This window comes from Lotus japonicus, chromosome 5 (genome assembly GCF_012489685.1).
Source record: "Lotus japonicus ecotype B-129 chromosome 5, LjGifu_v1.2".
NCBI lineage: Eukaryota > Viridiplantae > Streptophyta > Magnoliopsida > Fabales > Fabaceae > Lotus > Lotus japonicus.
In genome coordinates, this window is record NC_080045.1 from 50,811,974 (window position 1) to 50,825,180 (window position 13,207).

The following is a 13,207-nucleotide window of genomic DNA, read 5'->3' on the forward strand; positions in this document are numbered from 1 at the left end:
AAATTTTTCATTAAGTTTCTTCTAAAAATATAACTTGTTGCAATGAAATTAGATTTGTCGTCGGATTTCAAGTGGTTCTTCTGGTCCAATTCATAAAATACTCAACTATTCAGGAATTACTTTTTTATGTTGGGATATTTTAGTTTGACAACAGTTTCAACCTCCGCCAAACGCAAAATAAAATTACCAGTAAATTATCTGGACTGGGCGGGACATAAAGGATGCGTATGCCCGCCCAAAATGAGCAATCACCCGGCGAAGACAGCCATAACGGGAATCAACGACACAACGAATATCTTTGCTCTTCCTTAGGTGGACCCGCGAGCCAGTTGGAAGATTCTGTTGGATTTGTCTTATATACATAGGGATTTGGGCCCTGATTGTCAGGCCCAAATATAGGAAAAGTCCATACCATGACCACACCCTCTATAAAAGGGGAGGTCATCAACTTGTACGAACCAACCTTTTTCAACATTAATGAGAATTTACCTTTTATGACATCTTACCATTTTTAGTGCTCTGCTAGGGTTAGCTTTATTACTTCTTCTTACGTAAGCTGCTCTAGTACAGAACATTGGCGCCATCTGTGGGTCTAACCTAGATCTACCAGTGACGTAGAAGGTGGGAGTTACGACTCATGGAGACTCGTTCATGCGGCGTGGGTCGCCGCGATCATCGCCGGAGAGGTGGTGGACGTCACGGCGGCCGCGGCGGCGGACGAGACAACAATCGTCCTATGCTTCACGAGCAAGAGCAGGAGGCTTCCTCGGAGGGGGTCCACTCAGTGGCGCAGTCGCCAGCGTCGCTGGTGAACGTAGCTTCGGGAAAACCTTCCGATCTGATAGCCAAGTCAGATCCATGTGTCAGGCGACGATCAACACCGCCTGAATATGTGAACTTAGAAGACCCTAAAACTAGTGCTCCACGGAAAACGCATGAAGTAGTGACGGGTATCACGCCCGCGGCTTTGCAACAAATGTTAGATACTTTGCAGAAGGTGCAAACCCAAAACGAGCAGTTACAAGCCCAAGTCGAGTATCTAACTCAGAGACAAGATTTTAAGCAAGGATAACGTCTTGAGGCAGAGGACGTAGTAGAATTTCAACCTTTTGTTCCAGCCATCACCAAGGTAGACATACCAAAGCATCTACAAACAATGGCATTAGACGCCTTCTCAGGCGACTCTGATCCCATGGAACATCTGAGATATTTTAACACCAAAATGGTAATTGGTGGGGCAACGGACGCGGTGAAGTGCAGATTATTGCCTTCAACATTCAAAGGAATGGCGATGCAGTGGTTCATCAGACAACCGCCTTTCTCCATTCACAATTTTACTGATCTGTCTACCAAGTTCCTGACTCAATTCTCCGCCAATAAAACTACAAAAAGCAACAATGTTTGATCTTATCAGCATACATCAGCAGCCAGGGGAGAAGTTAAAAACCTACATGGCACGCTTCAGTAAGATGGCGGTTCAGTTGGAGGAGGATAACCCGGATGTATACTTGGCGTCTTTCAAAAATGGCCTTAGGGCGGGAGATTTGAATCGGGACTTAACGAGGCGACCAGCGAGGGACATGATGGATCTTCGCGCTCGCGTTCAGGAATTCATCCTAATTGAACAAGATGATCAGAAAAAACAGGAGAGGGAGGAAGGGCGCAAGCAGGCCCAATCTGGCGGTGTTCCACAGGAAAAACCCAAGGCGGGGAAGGAAACCAGGGTAGCACAAACTCCGCGTATGCCAAGACCTGGACCATATCAAAACTCCAAACCCGGATTTCAAAATACATGACACAGAAATTCCCAAGGTCCCACTGCAGCCTCAACTGGCCAGCATGGTGCCTCGCCAGCTCCAGACCCACTTACTAAGTTGAATGCTCCCTTAAGTACCATTTTAAAGGCAGTTGGGCAGACAAATATTGTGCAGTATCCACCGCCGCCACGGCGGCCGCCAGCTAATGTGGATACCAATAGATGGTGTGAGTACTACAAAGCGTTGGGGCATACCACGGATAATTGTTGGAACTTGAGGCGGGAAATTGATCGCCTGATCAAGGCTGGCCATCTAGCAAATTTTGTTAAAGACACAACAACACCAGAGGCTGCTAAGATAACACAAGGGGACAAAGGCAAAGGAAAGGAGATAGTTGAAGAGTTGGGCGATCCCGTTGGGGAATGCTCATCCATTACGGGAGGATTTGGAGGGGGTGCGATTTCAAGCAAGGCTAGAAAGCGTTATGTGGCGGCAGTACACTCAGTACATGAGGCGTACGAGGGCGAATGTTGGTTGAATCATTCTCCCATTATATTTACCCCTCAGGATTTTGCGCATGTTATTCCCCATGACAACGACCCAATTGTAGTAACAATCAGGGTTAACAATTACATGACGAAAAAAGTGTTTTTAGACCAGGGATCTTCGGCGGACATAATTTATGGAGATGCCTTTGATCGCCTGGGGTTAAAGGAATCAGACTTGAAACCATACAAAGGAACCTTGGTGGGATTTACAGGGGACCGTGTCAATGTGCGGGGATACGTGGAAATACCGACTGCCTTTGGAGAAGGAGAGTTCGTCAAGAAATTTCAGGTGAAGTATCTAGTTTTGGCGTGTAGAGCTAATTACAATGTACTCCTGGGGCGGGATACCCTCAATAAGTTATGCGCTGTGATCTCAACTGCTCACTTAACTGTCAAGTATCCAGCATGCAATGGGAAGGTCGGGATACTACGTGTAGACCAGAAAGCAGCAAGAGAGTGTTATTTAAGAAGTGTGGCGCTCTATGGGCGAAAGGCCGCCAAGGAAAGCCACCGAATCACAGAAATTTTTCCACAAGGAGGGTTTAGTCTAGACCCGAGAGACGATGCTGATGATTTTCGCCCACAACCTCTGGAAGAAACCAAACAGGTGCAAATCAAGGATAAGTCTTTAAAAATTGGCAGCAGTCTAACAAAGGAGCAAGAGAAAAGATTGATCGCCCTTTTAGGTGATAATTTGGACCTCTTTGCATGGACCATCAATGATGTACCAGGGATTGACCCCAATGTGATAACCCATAAACTGGCCATACGATCAGGGGCGACACCAGTCATCCAGCCAAGGCGAAGAATGAGTGATGAAAAGAATAAGGCAGTGCAACTAGAGACTGAGAAATTAATCAAGGCTCGATTCATCCGTGAGGTGCAGTACCCAACTTGGCTCGCCAATGTGGTGATGGTCAAGAAGGCCAATGGGAAGTGGCGAATATGCACGGACTACACAAGTTTGAACAAAATGTGTCCCAAAGATTCGTATCCGCTTCCCAATGTTGATAAGCTTGTGGATGGAGCTTCCGGAAATGAACTTTTAAGTCTCATGGATGCTTACTCGGGCTATAATCAAATTATGATGCATCCTTCCGACGAGGAAAGTACAGCATTCATGACTAATCAAGCGAATTATTGTTACAAGACAATGCCTTTTGGTTTGAAGAATGCAGGAGCTACGTACCAACGGCTCATGGATAAATTTTTTTCCAGACAAGTAGGCAGGAATATGGAGGTATATGTGGATGACATGATCGTTAAGTCGGCCAGGGCTGGTGACCACGGCGATGATCTAAAGGAAGCATTTGCTCAATTAAGAACATATAGAATGAAGTTAAATCCCGAGAAGTGTTCTTTTGGGATTCAGGGGGGGAAATTCCTGGGTTTTATGTTAACATCAAGGGGGATAGAAGTGAATCCTGATAAGGGGAAGGCGATCTTGGAAATGAAAAGCCCAACAAGTGTAAAGGAGGTTCAACGTTTAACAGGACAAATGACCGCCTTATCACGTTTTTTGCCAATGGCGGGTGACAAAGCGGCCCTATTCTTCACCTGTTTAAAAAAGAATACGAAGTTTCAATGGACAGAGGCATGCGAACAAGCTTTTACCAAGTTGAAAGAAACATTAGCAACGCTACCAGTACTCTCCAAGCCAACGTCAGGCGTTCCTTTGATACTCTACTTAGCAGTTACTGACAAGGCGGTGAGTACGGTGTTGCTCCAGGAAGAAGGAAATAAGCAGAAGGTTATATATTTTGTGAGCCATACTTTGCAGGGGGCGGAATTGCGGTACCAAAAAGTTGAAAAAGCGGCTTTGGCAATTCTGAAAACAGCGAGGCGCCTCAGGCCATATTTTCAAAGTTTCCAAGTCAAGGTTAAAACTGATGTTCCCTTAAGGCAGGTACTCCAGAAGCCTGATTTATCAGGGCGATTGGTCAGCTGGTCAGTTGAGTAGTCAGAATATGATATACAATACGAGTCGAGGGGCCAGGTTACAATCCAAAGTTTGATCGACTTCGTGGCGGAATTAACACCTACGGAAGGCGAGAAAACTCAAGGAGAATGGGTCCTATCTGTGGATGGATCCTCCAATGACACTGGAAGTGGGGCTGGGATAACTATTGAAAGTCCAGACAAAATTGTCATCGAACAATCTCTGAAATTCGAGTTCAAGGCGAGCAACAATCAATCCGAATATGAGGCTTTGATCGCCGGCTTAAGGCTAGCCATTGAGTTAGGCGTTCAGAAGTTATTCATCAAAGGAGATTCGCAGTTGGTTGTTAAGCAGGTGAAAGGCGAGTATCAAGTGAAGGATCTGCAACTTTCTAAATACTTGGAAGTGGTGCGCAGATTAATGATGGAGATCAAAAATATTAGGATAGAACATGTCCCGAGAAGTCAAAATGAGAGGGCTGATGTGCTAGCAAAATTGGCAAGTACGGGGCGATTGAGCAATTATCAAACAGTCATTCAAGAAACCCTGCCTCGCCCAAGCATTGATTTGGTAGAAATAAAGTTAAAAGCAGTAAAGTCAGTAATTGAAGGCGAGTCTTCTTGGATGGAGTCAATCAAGATCTTCCTAGAGAACCCTCCAAAGGATGACGATCTGAACACAAGAGCAAAACGTAGGGAGGCCAGTTTTTACACACTGGTGGATGGTGAGTTGTATCGGCGGGGAATTATGTCTCTCATGCTCAAATGTGTTGACGCTAAGATGCCCCGGGAATAATGGTGGAAGTCCACGAAGGAGTGTGCTCCAGTCATATCGGTGGGCGATCATTGGCAGTAAAGGTTTTAAGAGCAGGATTTTATTGGCCGACAATGAAGAAGGACTGTCTAGACTATGTCAAGAAATGTGAAAAATGTCAAGTCTTTTATGACCTACATAAGGCTCCCCCGGAAGAATTAACAACCATGATGGCACCTTGGCCATTCGCTATGTGGGGGACTGACATTTTAGGACCATTCCCAGTAGCAAAGGCACAAATGAAGTATATCATCGTGGCGGTTGATTACTTCACCAAATGGATAGAAGCTGAAGCAGTGGCGACTATCACAGCCGCCAAGGTCAGGAATTTCCTGTGGCGAAGAATTGTGTGCAGATTCGGGGTTCCCATGGCATTGGTAATGGACAATGGGACCCAATTTACAAGTAATGTCACCCGGGAATTTTCCGCGGAAATGGGAATAGAAATGCGATTTGCCTCGGTAGAACATCCACAAACCAATGGACAGGCCGAGTCAGCTAACAAGGTTATTTTGAAAGGCTTAAAGAAGAAGCTGGATGAAGCGAAAGGACTTTGGGCGGAAGAATTACCAGGCGTCCTATGGGCATACAACACCACTGAACAGTCAAGCACGAGGGAAACCCCATATCGTTTAACTTATGGAACTGATGCCATGCTCCCTGTGGAGATTGCCAACCAAAGATGGCGAGTAGCTCGGTTTAATGAGAATGACAATGGGGAAAATCTGATAGCAAACCTAGTCATGCTGCCTGAGGAAAAACGAGAGGCGCACATAAGGAATGAGGCGGGGAAAGTGAAGGTTGCAAGAAAATTCTCAACGAAAGTGGTGTCAAGAACGATGAGGGTAGGAGACTTAGTGCTCCGAAAAAATACTATACCTGACAAACACAACAAACTATCGCCCAATTGGGGCGGGCCCTACAGGATTATAGGCGACGTGGGAGGAGGAGCTTATAAATTGGAACAACTTAACGGTCAAAAGGTTCCACGAACATGGAACGCCTCACATCTGAAGCAGTATTTTAGTTAAAAGAAACAACAAAGGTGAATGAAGCCGCACTCTTTTTCCCTTTCTTTGGAAAGGTTTTTAATGAGGCGGCATATGTAAAGAATGAAGGGACAATTGTTCCCATGTATGAAAAAGTAATGAAAATATCATTTCAACAACACTTATTTGCTCTTTGGCCGCCAGAAAGCCTTGAGCAAATTGGAGGGAGGCGCGCCCTAAAATGGAAGCATTCAAGCGTTCGTACTTCTTCTCCAGCTTTTGGCACTTAGCCTGAACAGCAGTGTGTTTGACATTGATGGCTTCTTTCAGGGACTTGGTCTTCTGAAGGAGCAGGTTAGAAGTAGCCAAGTCTTCAGTTAACTTAGCACATTTTTCCTCAGCAGACTTCAAATGTTTGTTGGCTGTCTCAGCATCGACTTTCGCTCGCTCATAGGCAGCCTTATAATCAGTCGCCTTCTTCTCAAAACGATTCTTGGCCGACTGCAATTCTTTCACACACTGAGCCATGCCCGCCACGGTGCTGGCGGCAGAAAATGCATGGAAAATGGCCAGGGAAGCAATGTTGGGGGGACCTTGACCGGAAACATCTTTGTGAATCCGGTTGTCAAAAGTTCGAGCCATGAAGTCTAACCCGTTGAAGTGAGGATCGGATAAGCTTAGTAAAGGGGGAGGAGCCTCGCCACCAATGGCTGAGCTAGTGCCAGCATGGCTAAATGGAGTTAAGCGGTTGATCAACACACTTGGATCCTGGTGGGGTGGCGGGACATTGTCATGTCCCTTCTTTTTCTCCGCGGGTTGGCTCTTGGAAGCCAAACCGGTTGGATTGAGAGTTGACTGGTGAAGAGGTTTACCACCAGCAGCTTTTTCAGCAGCGCCTGAAGTTCTTTGGCGCTTAGGGTCCCTGACGTTATCAGCGTCCGAAGCACCTTCATTCTTTTTCTTCTGTTCAAGATCGGCGGCCCTTTTCCTCGCCGCCGCAGCAGATTGGGCGAGGTACTCCTTCATCTTAAGCGGGTTAGCGTCGACCTTGCCTTTTCCCATCGTAGCTACATGGAAAGTAACAATTAGACAGGACACATGAATAAAAAGAGAAGTTATGTGCAAAGATTATAAACTTACTAAAAAATTGATTTAAAGTGCCGGATTTCGACGTCTCAATCAAGTCATGACCAGAGATTACTGGCAGTGTGCGAAGATAATCGGCGATCCCTCGCTCAGAATCATCCAAGGCGTCATATGAAACGGAGATTTTTCGGCGAGGATTTTTTGTCCAATAAAAGGGGAAAAGAGGATTATTGTCGGAATCTCGAAATAAGTTCTTTATTTCAGGCGACTCCATAACTTTGAAGTATTTTTTCTGCCACACTTTGTAATGGCTCTTAAGGGCGGTGAATCGGCTCATGTTCTTGTGGGCTAAAAGGGGAACCCACTTAATGGATGTAGGTTTTGTGGTGTCTGACTTATAGAAAAGGAAAAACAAGGGGTAGGTGGGAGTGAAACTCAAATGTTCGCAAAGAATTTCAAAGCAGCGGATAAAACCCTAGGCGTTGGGTTGGAGTTGACAAGGCGCCACGTTCAGAAAGGAAAGAACGTGACATATAAAAGGCGAGAATGGAAGTTTAATATTCAAGTCCAAGAAAAAATAACCATACACGAAAAAGAAATCGGGCGATTCATCGGTTGACTCTTGTGTAAAAGAACACAATCACCCTCGCCACATGGAAGAACATTCAACTGAAGATCTTCGTTATTAGAGGTGGCGGGATTTATCTTCGTAAACCCTTGGGCAGATATTCGAAGCGAGTTAATGCTCCCAATGCTGCCCCAGATGGAACGCCAAAGACATTTATCTTCAACCAAATGCGCGTTTGAACGCCATTCGGGTGAAGATAAATCTCCATTAGAAGAGAGAATAGAATCTACAGAGTCGGCGGGACCGGAATCCTCGTAAGTAGAAGGCGAGGAGTGAATTTCAATAACGGTGGGGGCAGAAACTTCCCCCTCCGTAGAGGGTGAAGAAAGTTCTAGGGAAGAAATACTAATATTTTGCAACGACATACTGGGTAATTTCATAAAAAGAAAAAAGAAGAAGATGAACAGGTTCAAAAAGAAAAAAGAAGATGAACAGGTTCAAGAAGAAAAAAGAGAAAGATGAACAGTTTCAAGAAAGAGAAAGAACTCACCGGAGGAAGAAATGGAGGATTGGGTAAGGAGGACGTCGGCTATGGGAGAGCACCGCGCAATGACGACGGCCGGAATGACGGAGGTTCGCCGGAGTTCAAAGAGGAGAAAGTAAGAATGGCAGAGAAAGTTTCAGGGAAAGAGTTTCAGAAAAGTGAAAAGTGAAAAGTAAAAAGGGGTTTTTATAGAGGAAAAAGGAGGAGAGAGAATGAGTGGAGAAGATCGTGAAGAGTCGTGGGATTTGAAATTTGAAAAGGTATGATGTGAAAAGATGTAACTCCTCGAGACGCACAACCAGAAACTGCATTCATGGCAAATGATGACGAAATCCCGGAAAACAAGGATTATGTGCGTTAGTTGAAAAGACGTGATTGACGGTTATGACAATGGCGATGTATCAACGAAAATAAAAATGGCGATGTATTAAGGAACATGAAAGTGGCGCCATATCGATGAACAACGAAATGGCGGTGAATGAATAAACAAGAATGTGGCAACATGCCCGCGACCACGAGGAATGGTGATATCATGACACATCACAAGGCGAACAATAAAAGCGGGGGACGAAGTAGCATATTAAAGACATTTCGACTCAAGTTACCCGAGCCTCATGTCTTGGGGGCATGTGGACTGGGCGGGACATAAAGGATGCTTATGCCCGCCCAAAATGAGCAATCACCCGACGAAGACAGTCATGGCGGGAATCAACGACACAACGAATATCTTTGCTCTTCCTTAGGTGGACACGCGAGCCAGCTGGAAGATTCTGTTGGATTTGTCTTATATACATAGGGATTTGGGCCCTGATTGTCAGGCCCAAATATAGGAAAAGTCCATACCATGACCACACCCTCTATAAAAGGGGAGGTCATCAACTTGTACAAACCAACCTTTTTCAACATTAATGATAATTTACCTTTTATGACATCTTACCATTTTTAGTGCTCTACTAGGGTTAGCTTTATTACTTTTTCTTATGTAAGCTGCTCTAGTACAGAACATTATCTATTTTGTTTCTTAAAAAAACTAAATATGACCACTAAATTCCACGATTATGTTTACATGAGTGGTTGAGTGTGTACAAGCATGTGTATTTTCAATAATTCATGAGTTGTATTTTAGATAATTTTTTCACGACATAGAGAGGTACCTGCAAAAGCATTTGACGCTCAAAATCAGTATGAGAGTAGAAAGATAAAATTTCAAAGTCATGGAAGAATAATGAGTTAGTAATGAGTAAGGTTTATGTGAATGAACTGTCAAACTTATATTTATAGACACGGTGGTCGTTATATTTGTGACTCTACGTCGTTAGGAAGTCTTAAAGATTTTGTTTTTGAAACGATGATAACCTTGTGATGTTTTATTCATCATGGAGGCTGATTACGCTCGGCTAATGTGTGATACTGATGTTTCTAATTGCTTTAGTCATCTAAGAGCATCATCAACAAAGCAATTTAGTAGAGTTGCTACTTCTAATTTATATTCTTCTTTACGATTCCCTAATATCACGTTATCTATACTACTTTTACCAATTCTACTAACTTTTTACTACAACCTAATAACTCTAAAAAGTTTCTTAAACGACCCTATAATCTATCTCACACTTTTATATTTCATTGTTTTAATAGAATTTAACCTCCATTTCAAAAATAAATAGCATTTAACCTCATCATGTATTAAAATAATATTACTTTTCAAAGAAAAATGATTTCTAGCAAGAGACTGCACCGCACACCTTGCACGACATAGTGCATTTCTGTTTAATTTGGACTCAATCACATTTTAATTTATTACTCCATTCGTTCCTTAATATAATTCACATTTTTTGAAAAAAATTTGTTCCTAAATATAAGTCACTTTCTAATATCTAGGAAGCATTAAATAATTTTTTCCAAATTCACCATCATATTTAATATGAAAGAGATTATGAACTTTTTAAATATTAACTTGAAGAGAGAAAATCATAGGAAAGTAAATAAGGGTAGTCTAGGAAAGCTAATCATTTCCTTTACAAATTTATTGTTACTAACTACTTTTCTTAATCTAAGAGAATTAGTTATTTGTGACTTATAAATAGAAACAGAGGGAGTATATTTTTTAAACAGTGATTTGCAACTATATTAACATTATCGTGTGTGAGTGTGCACTGACTAGGTAGTGACCCGTGCTATGCACGGTGCCATTTTTTTTCCAAAATATTTTATTATAACATAATATGATGTAATTCAAATGTCTTAATCCAATCAAAATATAATGAATTAAATTGTACCTCACATCTTATTTTTTCCTATTTTTTTTCTAATTTAATTTAATTATAATTTCATACGAAAATATAAAGAAAAACAAATAACAAAGTATCAAAACAATATCTATAAAATACCATGTTATCTTAATTTTTTTTCCAAATATATTACAATGAGATATTAAGTTAACAATAAAATAAAAGTAAGTGTCCATATTTTGACTTTGGTTTTTCATAAATATAAATAGAATACTCATCCTATCAGAATATAATAAATAACAATCATACCAAATAAATTATTAAATTTTTTACAATTAATTTCAACTTGAATCAGAAAGCTCTGGTACCAACTTGAATGAAGTATTCTGATTGATTATTCCATGAAGCTGAGTATATATATATATATATATATATATATATATAAATAAGAGTTTAGGGATAGCTAAATAAGGAAAAGATCCATCCTAATAAAAGATAAAATATACTAAATATATTTATCCCTATTTATTTTATCTACATATCTCAACATACTTGTTCCAACATCACCAAAGACAACACCAAGAGTCTGAAAAGCCAATACAATTTTCTTTCCCAAACTGATATCCTGCAATAAAATATAATAAAAGACAACAAACATAAAACATTAATACATAGTTCGCTAACTTTCCACTACAACTTACAGCTATAGAATCTGATTATTAGCAGTGCAAGGTTTTTAAGGAGCAGAAGTGAGCTCAAGCCATACACAAGTGAATTACAGACTGAATTTCATATTATCCACAGGACTAAATATCCTTCCTCGTAATCTCAAAATTGATGAGGTAGAATACAATAAGTAAATTGTACAGACATTAAGTGAATGAGCACATGAGCAACTCGAAAATCGGTGATAATTGGAAGCCAACGCAGAGATGCTCAGGGAGGTGATTAAAATGACAGTCACAGCAGCAGGAAATGCACCAGAGGACCTTCAAGCGAAGTGTTAGAAGCCAGTGGCATCTCCTCAATAACCACCTCTGGATTCCATAGAAATTAACCAGTGGATCTGATGCAGATAAATGGTTGTGATGTCCATTCATAGGTTGAGAAATGAAACCCTTTCACCCTTCCACTAAGCCATTGCCAAGCCCTGAATTGTGCAGTTTCAAATAGAGCCAATGCGTCCTCTCTATTCCTTCCATTGAACACCACCTGGTTTATGTGATCCCAAACTCACATAACCAGCAATGAATGATGTCAGAGCATAACATACAATGAAGGTTGTGACAATGGTTCCTCGTCTGCACATTTAAGGAAATTCACATAATAATGAAGGGGAAACAAAATGGGCAAACAAAATATGGTCAATAGGAAAGCTAGACAACAATAGTTGTGACTTGTGATATATGAGAAGAAAATAACAAATGTGTATTGCATTAAGTCTCTTTTGTGCACAATCACACTATCTCAATAAAACCATTATTCAGAGTAACATAGTAATAAGTAATGCACTTACCCAACATACAGCATCCCAACAATAGCTAACAACATGACAACAAGCACCAACGTTGCAAGCTGAGCACCTATGCCAACAACAGCGGTAAGAAGAATCAAATAGCGAGGAGGCCGAAAAACATCACCATGCACAGATTTCCAGTCAGATTCTTCACTAATATCTCTTTCCTGAAAATTTTTGAGAATTGACCAAATCATTTTTCCGTGAAAAAGGAATGGATATTCCACAAATAAATAAAAATGTACAGATAAAGTCAACAAAGCCTCACCAAAGTTTCCAAATCATCATCTTCTCGAGCATACTTTTCATAGTCATTTCTCAAAGTTCCATTAATATCATTGACACCAATGCAGTTAGAAAGATGACCATCATGAAAGAGTTAAAAATGGAGAACCAGTGAATCTAAAGAAGCCAAAATAGCAAAGTTTTTTCACTGACAAGGCCACAAAATTAAATACATAGCAGGTAATCAATGATAAACACCACTTCAATCTAAGATATGAAGCTAGCAGCATTAATTTTCACCTGATGCTCAAAGAACGGATAGTCTAGATATAACCACCTAGTGATCCAGATAACATGTATCAATGATCCATCTTTAATATCAGGGATCCATATAACTTTGTTAGGCTTTGAATGGTGCAAATAGTTTACTCTAAGCTGACAAATATTTGTATAAAAAGTACCTAAGCTTAAACAAAATAGAACAGATAGGTATATCAATACTTAGTTGAGGGAACGGACTACTGCCTCAGTAGCTGAAGCATCTCTTAATGCTTGAAGGGCAATCTTTTTTAAGAAACACAGATTCGTCATAAATTTTCAGAACTTAAGAAATTCCATGACCCTCCTCTAATAAAATAAAGTAAATCCACTAATGATCAAAACAATAACTGCCTATTTTATATGGGGAAAAGAAACAAACGAATTTTGGTGTTCAATATAGCAGGGTCACACTACAAATAATGAAATGTCCTCTAATGACAACAAAATTGCAAATCACATAAGAGTACATATCTTCAACTGATTCAGGTTTAATTTTGACCAACTTCATAAGCTCTGCTCTTCAAGATCACCATTTTCAGCATCTTCAGCAGCTGCAGCAGCCATGAGCTCATCGAAGTTTGCTGTTTTCCCAAGTACTATTTCAATCTTGGCCTTTTGGACAGGTCTACCTCTAGAATCATCCTTGATGTCAACTGTTGATGTCTTTCTTTTG